The sequence below is a fragment of the Musca autumnalis genome, unplaced genomic scaffold, assembly GCF_047663935.1.
Source record: "Musca autumnalis isolate F117 unplaced genomic scaffold, ASM4766393v1 scaffold_4, whole genome shotgun sequence".
Classification (NCBI taxonomy): Eukaryota; Metazoa; Arthropoda; class Insecta; order Diptera; family Muscidae; genus Musca; species Musca autumnalis.
Window position 1 is genome coordinate 86,097,219 of NW_027411977.1, and position 21,529 is coordinate 86,118,747.

Sequence of the window (21,529 nt, forward strand, 5' to 3'; positions counted from 1 at the left end):
GGCCGCTTTTTTACTTGTTTCGCTTAAAACGATCCAAACAAGCTTGAGAAATGTTCATTCTTATGCGTTTTTGATCGACTGTTAACAAATGCGGCACCCATCTTGCAGAAAGCTTTTTCATCTGTAGTTCTTCATGCAAAATTAAATGGACTCGATCATTTGAGATGCCCATGATATTAGCAATTTCACGCACTTTTATTCGTCGATCATTTAATACCATATCATATGAATGAGCACTATCACCTAACACATTCACCATATCATTATGAATTTCTTGTCCCGATAAACCTTTTTTATGTAAATATTTAATGACAGCACGCATTTCTAATTTTTCCATTGTAAAAAAATTGCGGATGCGTCTTTTTTGAACACCTGTTTCTAGATGAATGAGTTGCCAGATCGAAACAAAATTTAACAAAACAATTAACTTTTTTCTGTTTATACCGCGCTTTTTGTGCTAGACTAAGAAGTTTCCGAACTGCCCTCGTACAGCGTTATGATGGTTACAACGTTTGGTGGTGGATGTGGTGGATTAGTTTGCCTACTGCACCAGTCTGTTCAATAAAGACCTTTCTCAAGCGAGACTCTAATGACCCGTACATGGAATGTATGAGGGTAGCAGTTAGGTGTGGAATTGCCGAGGTAGAGTTTCTGAACGTATACACCCTGCCAATAAATAGCAGTATTTCAGGTTACAAGCCTAACACTAGACGGCTTTTGGTAGGTCATAACCGTATGGTCTTGGGGGACTTTAATCCACCTGGCAAAGCGTCATTTCTTTTGGATCAGACCATTTCCCCATAATTGTCCATTAGCAGACGGCCTGATTTCCTCACCTCTGAACGTCGCACTTTCGTCAATCATGGGAAAACAGATTGGCCGAGTTTCAGAGAGTGCACTAATCACCGCTTCAGAAGTATGCCCAATCCTTCTGATTTTCGGGTGGAGGAAAGGAAGTTCCGAAACGTCATCACTGCTACAGCCGCTCGCCATACGTCGAATACACGAAGTGAGACCAAACTTCCCAGCAGAGGCTACGGGATTAGCAAATGGGCGTGATGAGCTTCGTCGAGTCAACCCCAGTGACCTTCGAGCCAGGGAGCTGACACTGGAAGTTAAGAGGTTGGTCGACAAGCATAAACGGAACAAGTGGTTAAATCATCTGAAGAGTTGCATCATTTTAGCCGGTATAAAATAATTGTGGGGGACGGTTAAGACACTCTCGAACCCTGGAAAAAGGAAGATAGTGCCTCAGTCACGTTGGCCACGTTACGTTGACTGACTCGAATAGGTACGCAAGTTATTTCAATCGACACTTTGTCGAGCAGCCCTGGAGTGACAGGGCGAAGAGAAGAGTACTACGTCCCATCAGATCTCTTCCTGTCGATGATGAACCTCTTCAGTTCGCAATCGTCCAAGGCGTTTGGCCATGGTGTAATCTCCATTGTAATGCTAAAACAGTTGGTTGTGCGTGGAGTGAAGTATCTCACTAAAGTTCTCAAACTGTCGCTAGCCACCCTCATTTTTCCCGAAGTCAAGGGTTCCTTAAGGCCTTAGTCCTTCCTAGCGTCAGAAATAGCTATCCAATTGCCGGTCATCAGCATAGATTCCGTGAGCAACAATCACGACAACAGTGCTGCACATCATTTCCACATATATTTGTCGAGGACTCAACCAGGATATGTTGTGTGATAGAAACTGATTCAGGAACAAGAAGGCCAAACCCCGTAGAGTGAAAAAGGGAGTTCCCCAAGGTTGGGTGATATCTCCGGAATTGTTTTACCTCTACCTCTCCTGTATTCCGCCCCTCCAGGCGGCAACGAGATCGTACCGTAGGCGGATAATTGTACAATCCTGGCGTCAGATACCTTCCCTGATGACATTTGTGAAAGACTGAACTCCTATTTAACCGATATTACCAATTTTTTCCACGCGAGTAATATTCAGATATCCGCCACTAAATTTATGGCCACTCTGTTCGCCACATGGACGGCGCAGGTGAGAATAGAGTTGAATGACGAGGTCGATGGTAGTAGAATTCCGACCACAATCTAGGGGTCACATTCGACAGCACCTTCTCATCGTCCGCGTATGCAGCAGCTAACTGCGAAAAACTGAAATGAAGGAAAAAGGTCCTCAAGTCCCTAGCCGGCAGCACTTGGGGTGCAGATAAAGAAATCTTGTTGACCACATAAAACGCGATGGCTCGATCTGTTTTAAGCTATGCGGCTCCAGTTTGGTTCCGGGGGTGTAAGTGGAACGCGAAAGAAAAATATTCAAACTTGTCAGAATGCCGCCCTGAGAACAGCAATAGAGTGCCTCCTAATGTGTTCAGTGGACCATCTACATGAGTACAGCAAAACAATGCGAAGCTTTCCCTGCAGTACTTACTCGGGTGTTACCGTGAGACCCATCCAAATCACTATCCGGAAGTTAGGTCCGAATTTGGTATTTAGTCTTTGGGGCTGCAAAACTTTTCTCTAGAAATTTTTCGGTACTAGATCACGGTTTGATATAGCCCCATAGAACGGTGCCAGCCGATCTTCGGTACTTTACAGGCTTACCGAACCAAAATGACTGAAAATTGGTATTTAGGCTTTTTCAGGGCTACAAAATTATCCCCCAGGAATTTGTTAGTAAAGGTCCACGTGTTGATAACGGTACCTACCGATTTTCGGCATTTTCAAGGGTTTAGCCTTATTATCACATCAAAATGGCTGAAAATTAGTATTTACTCTTTTTTGGGGTAACCAAAAATTTCCCCAGTAATTTGTCAGTACATGTCCAGGGGTCATTATTTTACAGAAATGGGTAAAATCCGTATGTAGTTTTCGTTGGGAATATACACGATTACTGCAGAGAAATGTCGGTATAGGTCCATGTATTGATATAGACCCATCGAATCTAACTCCCAATTCTCCCAATTTTAAACCTTATAGCCTCATTATCACACCGAAATGGCTGAATATTTGTTTTTAGTTTTTGAAAGCTGGTTCTCAGCTTGAATGGCAAACGATACAGCCTCATGTTGAATCTTTTAAAATCTTTAGTATTTCGGATTCTTAAATATTCTTCGGATTCTTATTGATATTCTTCAGTTAACATATTCCACTTCTCCTAGGCTTATGCCTTGCCGTGGCAGTACAACTCGTGGTGGAGGGTATAGCCCCGGATGAACTTAGCGCAGTTATTACTTGGTTCACTTTAGTTTCAATGGGTTTTCTATCTAATTCCCTATATATTTCGAACCCCTAACTAACTAATTATACAATTCGATTCGATCAAAAATGTGCTTCATCGAAATAACTGTTTTATACCCCAAGTATGTTTGGTCGAAATTCGTTTCAGACAATTTGGAGTCAATTTAGCCATGTCCGTCCGTCTGTCTGTCTGGCTAGATGTGGCACACGATAACTCTCGAACGGATCACCAATTCGAACCAAATTTTGGGTATCTTAATATTTTGTCCAGACTTAGTTTAAGTTTGAAGATGGGCCATATCGGTCCACTCCTTCTGGTACCTCCCCCGCGAAAGTTGAAAATTTTTCCGAAGTGGTGTTAACGATAACTCTCGAAGGGATCAATCTATTTGAACTATATCGGTCCACTACTTCGGGTACCTACCACACAAAATTCGGATAAAGTGAAGTTTAAGATCTCCTCTCGCATCGTTTTGAAATTTTTTTAGTAGGTTGTCCTTGCGGCTCCCTTTACGACGGTACAATTTTTTCCATACTTCCTGAAATATTGACCAAAAAGCTCCAAAAAACCTGACGGCACCTGACGCAAGATAATTTTCGCAGGGAGTTTCAGATTGGTGCAGACTTTGCACATCGTATTATTTCATCCAGTCATCTATCAGGTTGGAATATGGATTATATCGGTCCACTACATCGGGTACCTCCCACACAAAATTCGGATAAAGTGAAGTCCAAGAGCTTCTCTCGGATTATTTTGATTCTTTTTTCCGTAGACTGTTCAAGTGGCAACGGTACAATTTTTTTCCGGAGTGAGTCAACACTTCCTGAGATAATGGCCTAAAAGCTCCAAGACCCAAGATAACTCAAAAACTTTTTCAAAAATGTCATCAAAACTAAGTTTAACGTAATTTAATATTTCGAGTCCCTTTGGTTACTAAACATGTTTGGTATATATCAATGATTTGCTTCCAAAGCAAACTCGTGATACAAAATCAATATATTTTTTATACGGCATAATTATTGTATTTGGTTTTTTATACCCTCAGCCTTTAGGCTATGAAGGGTATATACACTTTCATACGGGCAAAATGTGCCTCATCGAAATAATGGTTTTAGACCCCAAGTATGTTTGGACGAAATGTGTTTCAGACAATTTGGAGTCGATTGAGCAATGTCCGTCCGTCCGTCTGTCTGTCTGCCTGTCTGGCTGGCTGGAGCGCACGATAACTCTCTAATGGATCAACCAATCCGGTCCAAAATTTGGCTTTCGTAATATTTTGTCCAAACTTAGTTTAAGTTCGAAGATGGGTTATATCGGTCCACTCCTTCCGGTACCTCCCCCACAAAAGTTCGGAAAAGTTCGGAAAATTTGTACATACGATAATTCTTGAAGGGAGTAACCGATTTGGTTCATACTTTGCAAATCTTGAAATGTCTACCAGACATAGATGAGGTTCCAATATGGACTTAATCGGTCCACTCTTTCGGGTACCTCCCACACAAAATTTGGGAGAAGTTCAGTTTAGGGCCATCTCTCGAATCGCTTTGATTTTTGTTTTTGCAACATGTATTCACTGCCCCCCATACGACGGTACAAGTATCATTAGGGGCAAGGCCATACTTCCTGAGAAAATAGCCTGAAAGATGCAAAAAGCCCCTATAACACCGTGTGTAGTGGATGGAGCGCAAGATAACTCTCGAACGGATCTGCTGATTCGGTCCAAAATTTGGTCTTCGTAATATTTTGTCCAAACATAGTTTAAATTCGAAGATAAGCCATATCGGTAAACTCCTTCAGGTACCTCCCCCACAAAAGTTAAAAAATGTGCGGAAAAATTGTGCGCACGATAACTCTTGAAGGAGTGACCGATGTAATCCATACTTTGCTCATCTTAATATATCTACCAGATATAGGTCAGGTTTGAATATGGACTATATTTGTCTACTCCTTCTGGTACCTCTCACACAAAATTTCGGATAAGTTCACTTTAAGACCTGCTCTCGAATCACTTTGATTTTTGTTGAAGCGATTTGCATTCGTTACCTCCATTACGACGGTAAAAGTTTTTTCAGGGGCAAGTCCATATTTCTTAGGAAAACAGTCCGAAAGGCGTAAAAAATACCCTATGTCACCATATGTGGCTGTCGGAGAGCACAATAACTCTGGAACTGTTCAACAGATTTGGTCCAACATTTGGTCTTCGTCATACTATATCCAAACTTAGTTTCATGGGACAATACCTGTCCACAACTTCCGGTACTTCTCCCCAATATTTAAAAATGTCACTAAAATGCTAGGACGATATCACTTGAATGGGGAAACCAATTTGGTCCAAACTTTGGATCTCCAAATATTTTGCCCAAATTTAGTTTTACTTCAAAAGTGGCCCATAGGGTACTTCCTAAGTGGCCCATAGGGTACTTCCTAAGTACCTAAGGGTACTTCCCCCACAAAGGTTCGACATTTGTGCTTTAGTGAAGTTTATTCCTAATCCACATTTTTGTCGGCAAGTTCAAATGTCCAAATAGGGCCACAAAATTCTGAAGAGACCTTAAATACATTCGATTCGGTGAAAGTTTCAATTCATATTGGCTGAGGGTATATATCTGTCGGCAAAGCCGAATGACACTTCTTACTTGTTTTTTTCATGAATGGCTGAGGGAGGGTATATCTCCGTCAGAACAGCTGACTGATACTTTCTTACTTGTTATACCCTCCATTATACCACCATTATATGGAAGGTATAATTAAATTTGTCATTCCGTTTGTAACACATCGAAATATTCATCGGAGACCCTATAATATATATATATATATATATATATATATATATATATATATATATATATATATATATATATATATATATATATATTCTTGATCAGGGTAAAAATGTAAATCGATGTCCGAGTGTCCGTCCGTCCGTCTGTTGAAATCAAGATACAGCTTGCAACTTTTAAGATAGAGCTTTGTAATATGGTACATAAGGTTTTATTACTCCTAGGATGTTTGGTATTGCAAATGGGCTATAGCGGTCCACGTTTTGATATAGCCCCTCCTGATTTTCGGTATTTTGAAGGTTTTGGCCTCATTATCACACCGAAATAGATGGAATTTAATACTTAGACTTCATTGGGGGTATACAAATTTACCCCAGAAATTTGTCGGTATAAGTCTACGCCTTCATATAGCCCCCATAGAACGGTACCTCCCGATTTTCGGTATTTTGCAGGTTTCGGCCACAGCAACCCATTAAAATGACTGAAATTTGGTATTTAGTCTTTGTTGCAGGCAAAAACCTGTTTGAGTGAATTTTGTCGCTATAGGTCCACTTTTCGATATAGTCCCCATAGAATGGTACCTACCGATTTTCGCAATTCTGAAGGCTATTACCTTAAATCCCACCGAAAGGCTGAATTTTTATACCCTCAGCATTTATGCTAACGAGGGTAAATACACTTTCATACGGGCAAAATGTGCCTCATCGAAATAATGGTTTTAGACCCCAAGTATGTTTTGACGAAATGTGTTTCAGACAATTTGGAGTCGATTTAGCCATGTCCGTCTATCTGGCTGGTGCGCGAATGAACCGATTTGGCCCAAAATTTGGTTTTCGCCATATATTGTCCAAACTTAGTTTAAGTTCGAAGATGGGTTATATCGGACCACCCCTTCCGGTACCTCCCCCACAAAAATTCGAAAATGATCGGAAAATTTTTACGCACGACAACTTTTGAAGAGAGTAACCGATTGGGTCCGTACTGTGCAAATCGTGAAATGTCTATTAGACTTAGATGAGCTTCCAATATGGACTCAATCGGTCCACTCCTTCGGGTACCTCCCACACAAAATTCCACAAAGGTTCAGTTTAGGACCTGGTCTCGAATCGCTCTGATTTTTGCTACAGCAAGTTGTATTCACTGTCCTCTATACGACATTAAAAGTTTCATTAGGGGCAAGTCCACACTTCCTGAGCAAATAGCCTGAAAGACGAAAAAACCTCCTATGACACTGTGAGTAGTGGCCGGAGCGCAGAATAACTCTCAACGGATCTGCCGATTCGATCCAAAATTTTGTCTTCACAATACTTTTACCAAACTCAGTTTAAGTTCGAAGATAAGCCATATCGGTTCACTCCTTCAGGTACTTCCCCCACAAAAGTTGAAAAATGTTCGGAAAAATTGTCCATACTTTACGCATCCTAATGTATCTACCAGATATAGATCAGATTTGATTATGGACTATATTTGCCCATTCCTTCGGGTACCTCCAACACAAAATTTCGGATAAGTTCACTTTAAGACCTGCTCTTGACTAACTTTGATTCATGTAACACCTCGAAATATTCGTCGGAGACCCCAAATGTGGTATACCAATCTTCATATATCGACGAGATAAAGCGATTTTGAGATGTGTGTCCGTCGGTCTGTCATGTTACACCTCGAAATATTCGTCGGAGACCCCAAATGTGGTATACCAATCTTCATATATCGACGAGATAAAGCGATTTTGAGATGTGTGTCCGTCCGTGTGTCCATCATAAATTGTTAACACGCTCCAGGCCGCAAATATGGACCAATCGTCACGAAATTTAGTATGGAGGTCGGGTTCAGGCCAGAATAGATCCCTATTCTTATTGGTGATGATTGGGAAATATTTAGCGGGTGAAATGGACCGTAAACATAATATTTATCCAATTTTCTAGCGGCTCTGTAGGCCTCAATAATAGTCCGATCAATGCGTAATTTTAAATAAGGTAAGAGTATATCACAAAGGAGAAGCTTGCAATTTGAGATGGCGATCGGATAATATTTAGAGGGTTAAATGGACCAAAACTTTTGTGTGAAAATTGTGAAAATTTTTGATATACAGCTTACATCTTAATACCTGGAAGTGACATTCCGGACAAGTGAGATATACTTGAAAGTGGAACGCTTGACCTTTCAATTGACGCCAATTATGTTGGTGTGCATGATCAGATAACAGAGTTACAGCCTAATATATTCCGTTATTTGTTTGTAGTGTAATAATAAACTCGCTAGAAGTCGCAATTATACATCAATAGTCACGAAATTTTGCACCGGATAAGAGCACAGGTCGAAAAAGATGCCTACAATTTTGAATGATGATTTGATATTCTTTAGCGGGTGAAATGGACCATTACTTTTGTATAAAAAATATAAAAATTTTATTTTTGGTCGATATTTTAATTCCTTGAGGACATACATATTTCGCAAAGTAGCCTACATATGGAAAAAAACTACTGACCTTTCCTCTGATGTAAATTGCAATAAAGTGTTTGCTAGATAATGGGCCTACTGCCTAATATATAATGGGTTCTGTGTAGAGAACCACATTTGTATCCCATGCTACATATTGTCTCTCCAAAAGTTTATGTAACACCACGAAATATTCGTCCTAGACCCCTTATTTGGTATGCCATAATTCATATCTCGACGAGATAAAGTGATTTAGAGATGTGTGTCCGTCCATTAAAAATTGTATACAAGCTTAAGGCCGCAATTATGGACCGATTGTAACGAATTTTTTAAGGAGGTTGGGTTCGGGCCAGAATAGAAATGATTAATTTTGGTGATGATCGTGAAATGTTCAGGGGATGAAATGGACCAAAAACAAAATTTTAACCAATTTTGTAGCGGCTCTGTAGGTCAAAATAATAACCCGCAAAATTTTAAACAAAGTTTGAGTTTATGATGAAGAAGAAGCGTACAAACCAACGTGAAGATCAGATAATACTTAGCGGGTTAAATGGACTGAAACTTTTGTGTGAAATTGGTACAAATTTCAATAACGTATCGGTTAAACAACGGAAGTAGTAGTACTACATAAGTGGGTTTCATTACATTTTAGTTTGTGTGAACTAAATTTTCCTTTCCTGCTACAAAAATGTCTTTGTCATGCTAGATAACTTTTTGGTTTTGGTCATAAGTATTATACATTACATCTCTGATATTTGATAATTAAATTTTCACAATCATTGAAAAGAAGTTCCGTGGAAAGCGATTGTCCAGGGATAGTGGTAGAGGGTATCCCATGGTCGGCTCCGTCCGACTGTAGACTTTTCTTATTTGTTTTTTACTAAAATTGTTTAGGACGGAATAGTGAAAACAGCTAGAAAATCATCATTATTTATCCTGTATAATTTAACTCTGCGTAATGGTCTAAATTAGTAACTTAATAAAATTGAGCAATTCTCATTGGTTCTCATTACCTTCGCTTACTGTTATTTTGTTTACAAAACAACGATCATTTTATAACCAATAACGCCTTCAAATATTTTTTTAAGATTTTCACTGACCACTCCCATTAAGCAACAAAAAAGTCCTGTCATTTATGCTTCAGAAATGCTTTGATCCGCCCATTTATGTTAACCAATTGACTGGCAATTTCGGTGAGTGGCCAAATTCCCTTTGTTCACACAGCACCACACACACACACCATACAAATCAACTCAACCGAGCCCTTCGGTAAAACTCTCTGTTTATGGGAGCCGACAATGAACATGACCCAGCTGCATGAACTTGAAATGGGTCACAGTAACTCTGAAAAGCATATTTTGAGTATGAGTAGTAGTTGGCTGATTGGTGACCATGCAGAAGATATATATTTATGTATGTGTGTGTATGGATTTCCAAACACATGCATACGACTTTTCGGCTATGTGCATTATTGAGGACATTGTTGTCCTCGTTTATCTTGCGCGTTGCATCCTGGAATGGGGTGATTTGTTTTGTAAGAAGAAAAGGCAACAAAAAAAAAAAAAAAACAAAAATATTGTCACGAAAAGAGAGTAGTGTGAGAGTTAATTCAAACGTAACAGAAATGGTGAAAATAACGAGAATGAAGTAGAGTTATTTATTTGTCTTTAAAGGATTAACAAGAAACAACAACAATGTCCTTGCATAAGCATAATATATGTTATGACATTTCAATTAATTGACAATTAAATTGATTCAAATTAATATTGTAAAGAGGCCATATGTGAGCTGTAGACCCCAAAACGTCCGTAATTGTGTCAATATTGGATATGCGTCATGTCTGCACGTGAGTGCATTTTATTTGTTTTGTGCAGCTTAAATGTCGTTATGCCACACTCGCAAAGAGCACATTACCGAGAGAGAAGAGGCGAAAACGCATAGATGTTTCGAGAGAAGTTTTAGAGGTTTTGTTTACTCGTTTATTGAACTCATTCCAAGTTGAAAGTACTTTTCACACAGGGATGGATATTTGAACATTAAAGGAATAGTTAATTTTGTAGTCAGTTGTAAAAATTAATATATTTATTTATAATTAGGAAAATATTATTGTTTTAAGATAAATAGAGTATGATTTACGCGCATATACTATAAATGTAGGAAGATAACAACAAAGGTGTTTTTAAAACTTCATAATATACAACTCTCTCTCTCTTTCTTGGAAACATAGCGTATGATAAATATATTAATCATACACAACAATGGTATATGCATTTATATAACATGTTCTCAAATCGTCTTTAGTTTCATTTAATGTAGACTAATTAGGGCGAAGATCGTTATTTGTAGATTTTTAATTAGTTTATACAATTAAGAACGGAGCACAGTGGTTCGGAATCGTTCTTCCTGGTCAAAACTCGGTAACTTTTGAACGGACGCAATGGACGATGTCAAAATAACAATGTCAAAGTTAAAATTTTAAGTATTTTTTCATATTTTGCACTAAAATATGAATGATTTTGAGTTATTCAAATGTTCCAATCTATTAAAAAAGGTGAAACAACAATAAACAGACCACAAAAATACAAAACAAGTAAAAAAGTATCAGTCGGCTTTGCCGACAGAGATATACCCTCAGCCTATGTGAATTGGAAATATCATCTGCGGACAGATCTAATGTATTTAGGGTCTTTTCAGAAGTTTGTGGCACTTTTTGGGCATTTGAACTTGCCGACAAAAATGTGGATTAGGATTAAAGTGGACCGACATAGTGCATTGCGGAAGTGGATCTTATTTTGAGAGTCATATCTTTTCGATAGATATCGCGCCCACTAATCATTTCAGTGGCATACTGGTCCAACAGGTGTACGTTGCACCAGTATGTCAGGAAGCATGGACTTGTCCACGGAAAACATAATGTGGGTGTAAATAGGACCACAAAGAACATCATCGGAATACATTTCCAAAGAATCTCCGAACAGACCCTAAACTGCACTTGGACACAAATGTTGAACTTTTGTGGGGGAGGTATCCTAAGGATAGGACCGATATGGGCCATTTTAGAAGTTAAACTAAGTTTGGACAAAAGTTGGCGAAGGCCAAATTTTGGACCAAATCGGTTTATCAGTTCGAGAGATATTGTGTTCTCCAGCTAATACATATGATGCCATAGGGGTTTTTACAACTTTCGGGCTGTTTTTCCAAGAAGTATGGACTTGACACTGAACAAAATTTTACCGTCGTAATTGAGACAACGATTGCAAGTTGTTTCAACAGAAATAGTCAACAGCAGGTCTTAAGGTGAACTTATCCGAAATTTTGTGTGGGAAGTACCCGAAGGAATGGTCAAAAATAGTCCATATTCAAACCTAATCTATATCTGGTAGATATTTAGGATGCGTAAAGTATGAACCAATCCGGTCACTCCCTTCAAGAGTTGTCGTGCTAACAATTTTCCCGAACATTTTTGTACTTTTGTGGGGGAGGTACCTGAAGGAGAGAACCGATATGGCTTATCTTTGAACTTAAACCAAGTATGGACAAAATATTATGAAGGCCAAATTTTGGATCGAATCGGCAGATCCGTTCGAGAGTTATCTTGCGCTCCAACCACTACACACGGTGTCGTAGGGTTTTTTGAACCTTTCAGGCTATTTTCTCAGGAAGTATGGTTTTGCCCCTGATGAAACTTGTACCGCCGTATGGGGGGCCGTGAATACAAGTTGTTACAACAAAAATCAAAACGTTTCGAGAGTAGGTCCTAAACTGAACTTTTCCGAAATTTTGTGTGGGAGGTACCCGAAGGCGTGGACCTATTGAGTCCATTTTGGAACCTCATCTTAGTTTGGTACAAATTTCACGATGTGCAAAGTGTGGACCAAATCGGGTACTCACTTCAAGAGTTATCGTCCTCACAAATTTTCCGAACATTTTCGAACCTTTGTGGGGGAGGTACCGGATGGAGTGGACCGATATAACCCGTCTTCGAACTTAAACTAAGTTTGGACAAAATATTGCGAAAGCCAACTTTTGGACCGAATCGGTTGATCCGTTCGAGAGTTATCGTGCGCACCGGCCAGCCAGACAGACGGACGGACATTGCTAAATCGACTCCAAATTGTCCAAAACACATTTCGTCCAAACATACTTGGGGTCTAAAACCATTATTTCGATGAGGCACTTTTTGCTCGTATGAAAGTGTATATACCCTCGTTAGCATAAATGCTGGGGGTATAAAAATGATCTTCGCCCTAATAGGCAAAATGTTCAAACAAATAAAATCAGCTAAGTCAGGCTGGGGTTTAAACCAACGTCCTCGAAAAAATACAGGAAAAATTGTGTTGCCACGGCGTGTTAGCGTTCAGAGCCAAACTCATTACTTTCAAAGGCAGCGCTAAGCGTTTGTCATAAAAACACAACTAAATGGGCAAATACCCATTGTTGTTGTAAAAAATAAGTAAAAAAGTATCAGTCGGCTTTTCCGACAGAGATGTACCCTCAGCCTGTGTGGATTGAAATAAGTTTTTTGCCAAAAAAAAAACATGTATTTTGGGGGGTTTTCAAAATTTTGGGCATATGAACCGACAAAAATATGGGTGAGATTAAAGCTCAAAAATTTGCGGGGATACCGATAGATAGGGAGGTACCGGAAGGAGTGGACCTAAAAGCACCAGCTTCGAATTCCATATAATATTCGAAGAAATATTACGATATCCAAAGTGTAGACGAACGTAGTATTCGAGCTCTCCAGCCACCACCTATTGTGCCATAGAGGTTTTTTACAACTTTCAGGCTGTTTTCTCAAGAAGTATAGACTTGCCACTGAAAAAGCTTTTAATGTCGTAATTGAGGAAGTGAATGCAAGTTGCTTCAACAAAAATTAAAGTAATTTGAGAGCTGGTCTTAAAGTGAATTTATCCAAAATTTTGTGTGGTAGGTACCCGAAAGAGTGGACAAATATAGTCCACATTGGAACCTGATCTATATCTAGTAGATATATTAGGATGTGTAAAGTATGGACCAAATCGGTCACTTCAATCAAGGTTTATAGTGCGAAAAATTTTTCCGAACATTTTTGAACTTTTGTGGGGGAGGTACCTGAAGGTGTGGACCGGTCGGGCTTATCTTCGTACGTAAACTAAGTTTGCACAAAATATTATGAAGGCCAAATTTTGGATCGAATCGGCAGATCCGTTCTAGAGATATTTTGCGCTCCAACCACTACACACGGTGTCATAGGGGTTTTTTGAACTTTTCAGGCTATTTTCTCAGGAAGTATGGTTTTGCCCCTGATGAAACTTGTACCGCCGTATGGGGGGCCGTGAATACAAGTTGCTACAACAAAAATCAAAGCGATCTGAAAGCAGGTCCTAAACTGAACTTTTCCTAAATTTTGTATGGGAGGTACTTGAAGGAGTGGGCCGATTATGTCCATCCATATTGGAACCTCATCTAAGTCTGGTAGAAATTTCACGGTGTGTAAAGGATGGACCAAATCGGTTACTCCATTCAAGAGTTATCGAGCCCACAAATTTTCGGAACATTTTGGAACTTTTGTGGGGGAGGTACCAGAAGGAGTGGACCTATATGGCCCATCTTCGAACTTAAATCAAATCTGGACAAAATATTTCGATACCCAAAATTTGAACCTAATCGATTGATCCGTTCGAGAGTTATCGTGCGCACCAGCCAGACAGACCGACAGACAGACAGACAGACATACGGACGGACATTGCTAGATCTACTTAAAATTGTCTGAAACGGATATCGTACAAACATACTTGGGGTCTAAAACCATTATTTCGATGAGGCACATTTTTGGTCGTATCAAAGTGTAAATACCCTCTTTAGCCTAAAGGCTGAGGGTATAATTACTTTTGAAAGAAGACAAGTTCGATGACAGTGAAGCCGCTCCACAGCCGATATGTCTGAAGAGCCTCCACCAAAGGCGAAACATGCATGTCGAAGAGTGGTGGTTGTGGGGGTCGAATCTTCGGCTTTCCTCATTGACTTGCAAAAATAAACGGTCATTAAGCTCGATTCCAACGAGAAATTAATTAAAATTAATATTAACATGTAAGAAGGCGGCCCGGCCGAACTTGTTATTCCCTCCACCACGAGTTGTATTGAAGCAAAATGGAACAATTAGAAGAAGACTAAATTCAAAATACCGAAATTTGGGAGATACCGTTCTATGTTGGCTATATCAAAACTTCGATCTATACCGACAAATTTCTGGCGGAAAGTTTTTAGATGGGGATATAGGAAAATGTGGAATATTTATAACCCCATGGAAGACTAAATAACAAATGTAAGCCATTTCGGTGGGATATTGACGTCACAACTCTTAGAATTACGAAAATCGGTGCCGTTCTATGGGGGCTATATCGAAAGTGGAACTATACCGACGAATTGCAGCCGCAATGGCTTTTACCTCCAACGTAACCTAAATATCAAATTTCAGCAATTTCGGTGGCTGATTTTCTGTATTTGAGGGTTGTGGCCACAGACCTTCAAAATACCGAAAATCGGGATGTACCGTTCTTTAAGGGAAATATGAAGGCGTGGACCCACCCATACCTAAAAATTTCACGAGGAAAGTTTTGTACCCCCAACGAAGACTAAATACCAAATCTCAGCCATTTTGGTGGATTATTGTGGCCACAACCTACAAAATACCGAAAATCGGAAGGAACCCTTCTATGGGGGATACACTAAGGCGTGAACAGTTGCCGAAACAAATTTGGGGGAGGTAACTAAGTAACAAATTTCAGCCATTTCGGAAGAATATTGAGGCCACAACCTTTAAAATACCGAAAATCTGGAGGTGTTGTTCTATGGGGGCTTTATGAAGGCGTGGACCTATACCGACAAATTTTATATGGAAAATTTTATATCCCAAATGAAGACTTCATACCAAATTTCAACAATTTCGGTGGAATATTGATGCCACAAACTTCAAAATACCGAAAATCGGAAGGTACCGTTCTATGGGGGCTATAGGAAGGCGTAGACCTATACGGAAACATTTTGTATGGAACGTTAGTACCCCAAATGAAGACTAAATACAAAATTTCATCCACTTCGGTGGATTACTGTGGCCACAACCTTCAAAATACCGAAAATCGGGAGGTACCGTTCTATGGGGGCTATATGAAGGCGTGGACCTATACTGACAAAATTATAGTGGTAAGTTGTATACCCCCATAGAAGACTAAGTACCAAATTTCAGCCATTTCGGAGGAATATTGTTGCCACAACCGTTAAAATGCCGAAAATCGAAAGGTATTGTTCTATGGGGGTTATATGAAGGCGTGGACCTATACCGACAAAATTCTAGAGGAAAGTTTTATACCACCAACGAAGACTAAGTACCAAATTTCAGCCATTTCGGTGTGATAATGAAGCTAAAACCTTCAAAATACCGAAAATCGGGTGGTACCGTTCTATGGGGGCTATATCAAACCGTGGACCGATATAGCCCATTTGCAACGAGGACTGAATGCGAAATTTCACCCATTTTGGTGTGTTAATGAAGCTAAGACTTTAAAAATGCCGAAATCGGGAGGTACCGTTCTATGGGGTCTATACGAAACGTGGATATACCTTATGTCGACTTAAAATTTTATGCTGATCAAGAATAGGGTCTTCGACGAATATTTTCATTTGTTACCATCTTATGGTGGAGGGTATAATAATATCTAAAGAAGTCCCACACGTCCATCCAATATCATATCTTCTTCCGGTATCTCCCCATAAAAGGCCAATATTTATACCCTACACCACTATGTGGAAAGGGTATTATATTTTTGTTTTGGTAAAAATTCATGTAACACCACGAAATATTCGGCGGAGACCCCCAATGTGGTATACCGGCGAGATAAAGCGATTTTGAGATGTGTGTCCGTCCGTGTGTCCGTCTGTCAATTATAAATTGTAATCAAACTCCAGGCCGCAATTATGGACCGATCGTCACGAAATTTGGTATGGAGGTCAGTTTCACATCGGAATAGATCGCTATTTTAATTGGTGATGATCGTGAAATATTTAGCGGTGTGTAAATTGTGAAAATTGTTAATATACAGCTTATATCTTTTTTTCCTGGAAAAGACATTCCGGGCAAGTAAGCTATACTTGGAAGAGGAACGCTTGACCTTTCTATTTATTTCAATTGTGTTGGTGTACATGATAAGGTAACAGAGTTACAGCCTAATATACCCAGTAATTTGTTGGTAGTGTTATCATAAACACGCTAGAGTTCGCAATTATCGCTCAATAATCACGAAATTTTGCACGAGGTAAAACTTTAGGTAGAAGAAGATGCTTACAATTTTGGATGATGATCTGATATTATTTAGTTAACCCGCTAAATGGACCATTTCTTTTGTATGAAAAATACAGAAAAATGTTTTTGGTCTATATGTATTTTATTTTCTAGAGGGTATATGCCGGAAAAGTAGACTACATATGGAAATAGAACTACTGATCTTACCCCTGTTGCAAATTGCAATCACGTGTCTGCTAGATAACGGGCCTACTGCATAATATATAATGTGTTTTGTGTAGAGAACCACATTTCCCTATTCCCAGTTTTTGCAATATTGCAAATTACATGGTGCCCTAACGTTTTTATTGTCCAATTGGATTTTTATACATACATTGCAGCATGGGCCGCTTTGCCACCCTTTTGCAAAACGATTCTCCAGCCAGGCAAAATCAAATTTTCAACGGTGGAAATATCTTCAGTAAGGCGACATTTTCTGAGTATTTCAGCCATATAAAACTTCTCTACAAGTGGTGTTTTAGGGCACTCCGTTCGAACTCGGCGATAAACTGTAGGTCCCATATCATTGAGCCGATGTGAATCGGTGTACACTCACTCACTGATATGAGATAAGTCTCCCTTGTCCCTTCTGAGATGTTTGTGAAACAATTATTATATTATTATTTCAGAATCCACAAAGTTATTTCTTACAATAAGTTTATTTGTTCCACAAAGAAATTTTGATTTATGAAAGGCTAATTCCCAGCGGTAAAGGTGTAGGGTATTACATGGTCGGCCCTATCCGACAGGGCTTACTTGTTATTTATGTATTGGTATATAGACATATCTATTGGTGATTGCTTACATTGACATCTGGAATTTTTACCGTAAAAGCTCTCGTTATGCCGAACACGTTGAATTTATTATTTCATAAACGAAATGAAACAAGTTGTTCCCTTTTACTTCAATAAAACTCATGGCGGAGGATATAAATTAGCCCAACTTGCGTTAAGCTGTCTGAATTGCACTGGGCAACAAAATTCTATTTTTTCAAAATTATGGGAAAAACTCAGAAGATTATAAAAGAAGAGCTAAAAATATGAGACACGTGTATCGGCGTTTTTAAAGTTTACATCGGAAAGTAAACAAGGTAGGCCGGGCAACTTCCGCCCATTTCTAGTTTTTTTTTCGAGATATCTTGGAATCCTTGCAATTTAAGTATGTTAGCAACTTAACAGTGGGAAATATTTTTGTTAAAAATGTTTACCCTCATGCGGTTCATCAAAGGGGTCTTTTCTTCTTTTTTCGAGTTGTTACATGCAAGTAATATAAAACTTGGTTTTACGTGGAAAGTGTCAAAAGAATAAAAAATCGACACAAAATTTCACTATGAGTTTTAGAATAAACCATATATTTAGGTATACTATTTTCTTTAGAGAATTAGATTAGAAATTTATATATTTTAGAATGAAATTATTTGTTTTAATGTTGGACTGTTAATTCTACATAATTCCATACTGGATCAAAATCTAACAAAATCCTTCACTTTTTGGGGATATGATAAAAAGAAGAAATGTTCCAAATCAAATTTCACTATAAGTCTCTGAATAAAAGAAATCTGTAACCATAACATATAACGTTCTTAGCAGCTCTTGTTTTTGATATAGGCTTAAGGGCCATATTTTACAAATTTAAATATCTTATTAATGGTTTTTCGTTATGAATTCATACGGAAGGTGTTGTGCGCTCCATTTAAATAGCTTCTGAAATATTTGTGGTGAATATGTATTTGAAAAATATAGTAAAACCCATATCGGAAGTTGTAATTTGCGTATTTTTAGTACTTTTAACTTAAATTACGCAGTTAGGATAAACCAATGGTTGTTTATATTGTATGGGAATATATAGGTGTCATATGGGCTCTCATATACACTATTTGTCGTGGTCGAAAATAATACAATGAAGGGAGTAACTTCTGCTTTGCCGACATTTACGGAAGTAACCCTAGAAATTAATGGGTTATTCTGAAACTCATTGTGAAATTTTGTATAGAATTTTTCATCTTTTGACATTTTTCACATTGAGCCAAGTTTTATATTACTTTCATGTATCAACTCTAAAAAAGAAGTTAAAAAATCATCAAAAAAGTTCATGTTTTTTCAGCAAAATTGATACTGATATTTTCATGATATATAATGTAAATATACATTTCATTTCTTTGGTGACCCATACTGAAATTTGACGAAGAATATTTTTGTCTTTGACGTCATCTCTCTAAAATTATGTTTGGTGGGACAATTTTGAATAAACACAGATGAAGTCCGACTTTAACCCTAAAACGTGTTTTTCATTTTTAGAAATTCCTGGCGATTTGATAAGAGTTGCAGACTTGATGTATTTTGAGACCTATAGTAAAATTTTATGGCGTTGAATATTTGGATTTGACATGATGACATTATAAATGAGTTTTTGAACGATTTTCGAAAAAAGGGCCAAAAAGTCCACTTTAATGAACCGCATGAGGGTTAACATTTTTAACAAAAGTATTCCCCACATCCTCTTCTGTACAATTGCCAAAGACACTATATACCTAAATTGCAAGGATTCCAAGATATCTTAACTTGAATATTTCGAAAAAAAAACTAGAAATGGGCGAAACTTGCCCGGCCTACTTTTGTCACTTTCCGACGTACACTTTAAAAGCGCCGATACACGTGTTTCATATATTTAGCTCTACATTCCTAATCTACTCAGTTTTCTTTATCATTTTTTTTTTTGTTGCACAGTGTTATTAAAGTGTCCATTCAGCGTTAGAAATAGTATCTCGTATTAGTGAATAACAAACAGGATCGCACACGATTTTTGTTGTCTTGAACTCTTTAGCGATTCGGATAAATTTTTGTTATAATATATTCCAATGTTTTTTACATCCGGCCATTAAAATGTTGCATATGTGCTTCAAGAAACGTCATTGGTGTTTGTAGTTGCACACAACATCCCATCTCTGATGTGACTGTCAAACGACAATGTTTTCTGTACAGCTTAGCGAGTTACCTTATGGAAAGGAGAGAAATAAGGAAAAAAACATGCACTCACGAGTGCAAAGCTGCGAGTACAGCTGAAACCCCGCTAAGTTGCAATGTGCAAGAAGAAAAAAACAAACACAGTTGCTTATGCACTACAGCTACGAGTACAACAACGTTGCAAACTGGCCGATAACCCAACCAAGTGGAATCGTAAAAAAAACGTTTCGCGACTCGTTTGTCTGTCCAATAAAACTTCGGTATTTTCCATGATGTAAATCAATTTAATGTGAGGTTCTAAAATCAAATTTAAATAATTTCGTATGAAAATACTAATCTGTTTATGAAACAAAGACTGTGGAAAATTTGTGATATGAAAATCGTAAAAAAAATCAAATGCAAAGTTTAAGAAAATATGAGAAAACACCTATTTTTTTCATTTTGCAAGTGTTGGCTGCTGCTGCACTGGAGTGTTATTGATTTTCTTCGTGGACTCGTTCGTCTTTCAGTCTGTGCTTTGTGTCATCGCTGTTGTTGTTGTTGCTGTATTCATTCAGTTGCACTTTAGTTCGTTGAGTTCGTTTTTTTGTTATTGCTCTATGCCGTGTGGTGGTATTGCAAAATCTGTGAAGGAATGAAAAAAAAATCACTTAAACTTTTATTCTTTTTTAATTTAAAATAAGAAAAAAATGGTGGTGTTAAAAATTAATTAAAATGTGTCGACGACAATGAATTGCAACAAATATTGAATAGAATTATTATGGTGTTAGAGTGAAATATAACAAATATTTATTATTGTTTATCAAGGAAAACTAAGTGTTGCCCTAAAACTGCATCGCGATTCTGGAGAAGAGTGAAGCTAAGCATTTGTGGGATGAAATAGACATATGCGAACAATACTGCCGGACATAACAAAGATTAATCATTAATGAATAGACATCGGATTTTTGCATGTTTCTTATTTCTTATCCGATTGGACTCAGGCGTTTGGATCTAGGCGTTTTAAGGGTCAATTTTTCGATATTTGGGGTCATATCAAAACATCCAAAAAATATGCAAAAAATATGCAAAAAAATTTGCAAAAAATATGTTCTAAATTAAGATAGTTGGCCGTTTAACGTCGATTTTTTAGCAGATTATTGTGTTATCGAGACATCTTACGACAGTGTGGTGTAGGGTATAAAAGTATGGTATTGTAATACTATTTTTTTTTAATTTTAAACTATAACAATAATATAAAATTTGATGAAATATCAAGTTCTATGTAAAATTCAATATTTTCTTTGTCATAATTTTTAGCTGGGTTGGTTTTTGTTCAAAGCGAACAAATCGATGTTAACACGTGCCACTGGGGTCTCGAAGTTATGAAAATCTCGATTTTTTTTGGCTATTTGGCGACTTCGGCGAACCATTTCTCTGGAATGGTTAAAGCTTTTTGTCCATATTAGGCATTAAATTAAAGACCACTCATTTTTTTCTTCTTAACATTTCTTGCTGAACAACAAAATACGTAAGTATTACTGAATTCGAGATAATAAAGCCAATGTCCCGAAAAACGTGACTAGGTACGGCTTAGGACGAAAATGGAGTCTATTAAAAAAAACAATGTCTTTTAAATTTTGTTCTAATTTAAATTTACTCAAGCGTCAGCCAACGTGTGGTTTTGGAGCTATCTGGGTACAGCTGACTACTTGAAGAACGATCTTCTATGTAGTTCGCAACTTTTAAGTTGTTTACCATCCCAGCAAAATAAATTGGAAGCAGTGCAATGTAGACTACTTCTATCACGGCATGTTTTGATGCAGTTCAAACGGAGTCATGAAAAA

The 21,529-nt window shown here is 38.0% G+C and overlaps 1 protein-coding gene across 6 annotated transcripts in view; it reads left to right on the forward strand.

The window, feature by feature from the left end:
• The first annotated feature begins 19,843 nt into the window (after nt 1-19,843).
• Nucleotides 19,844-21,529, forward strand: part of LOC141404342 (uncharacterized) — a 100,023-nt gene continuing 98,337 nt past the window's right edge. For 2 of the 6 annotated variants that reach the window (XM_073987871.1, XM_073987866.1), the window contains exon 1: nt 19,844-19,992. The gene's annotated coding sequence lies outside the window, so the exon portion shown is untranslated. Of the gene's footprint in view, nt 19,998-21,529 lie in introns of all 6 variants that reach the window. The other 4 variants (XM_073987867.1, XM_073987872.1, XM_073987868.1 and 1 more) reach the window with 4 other exon arrangements.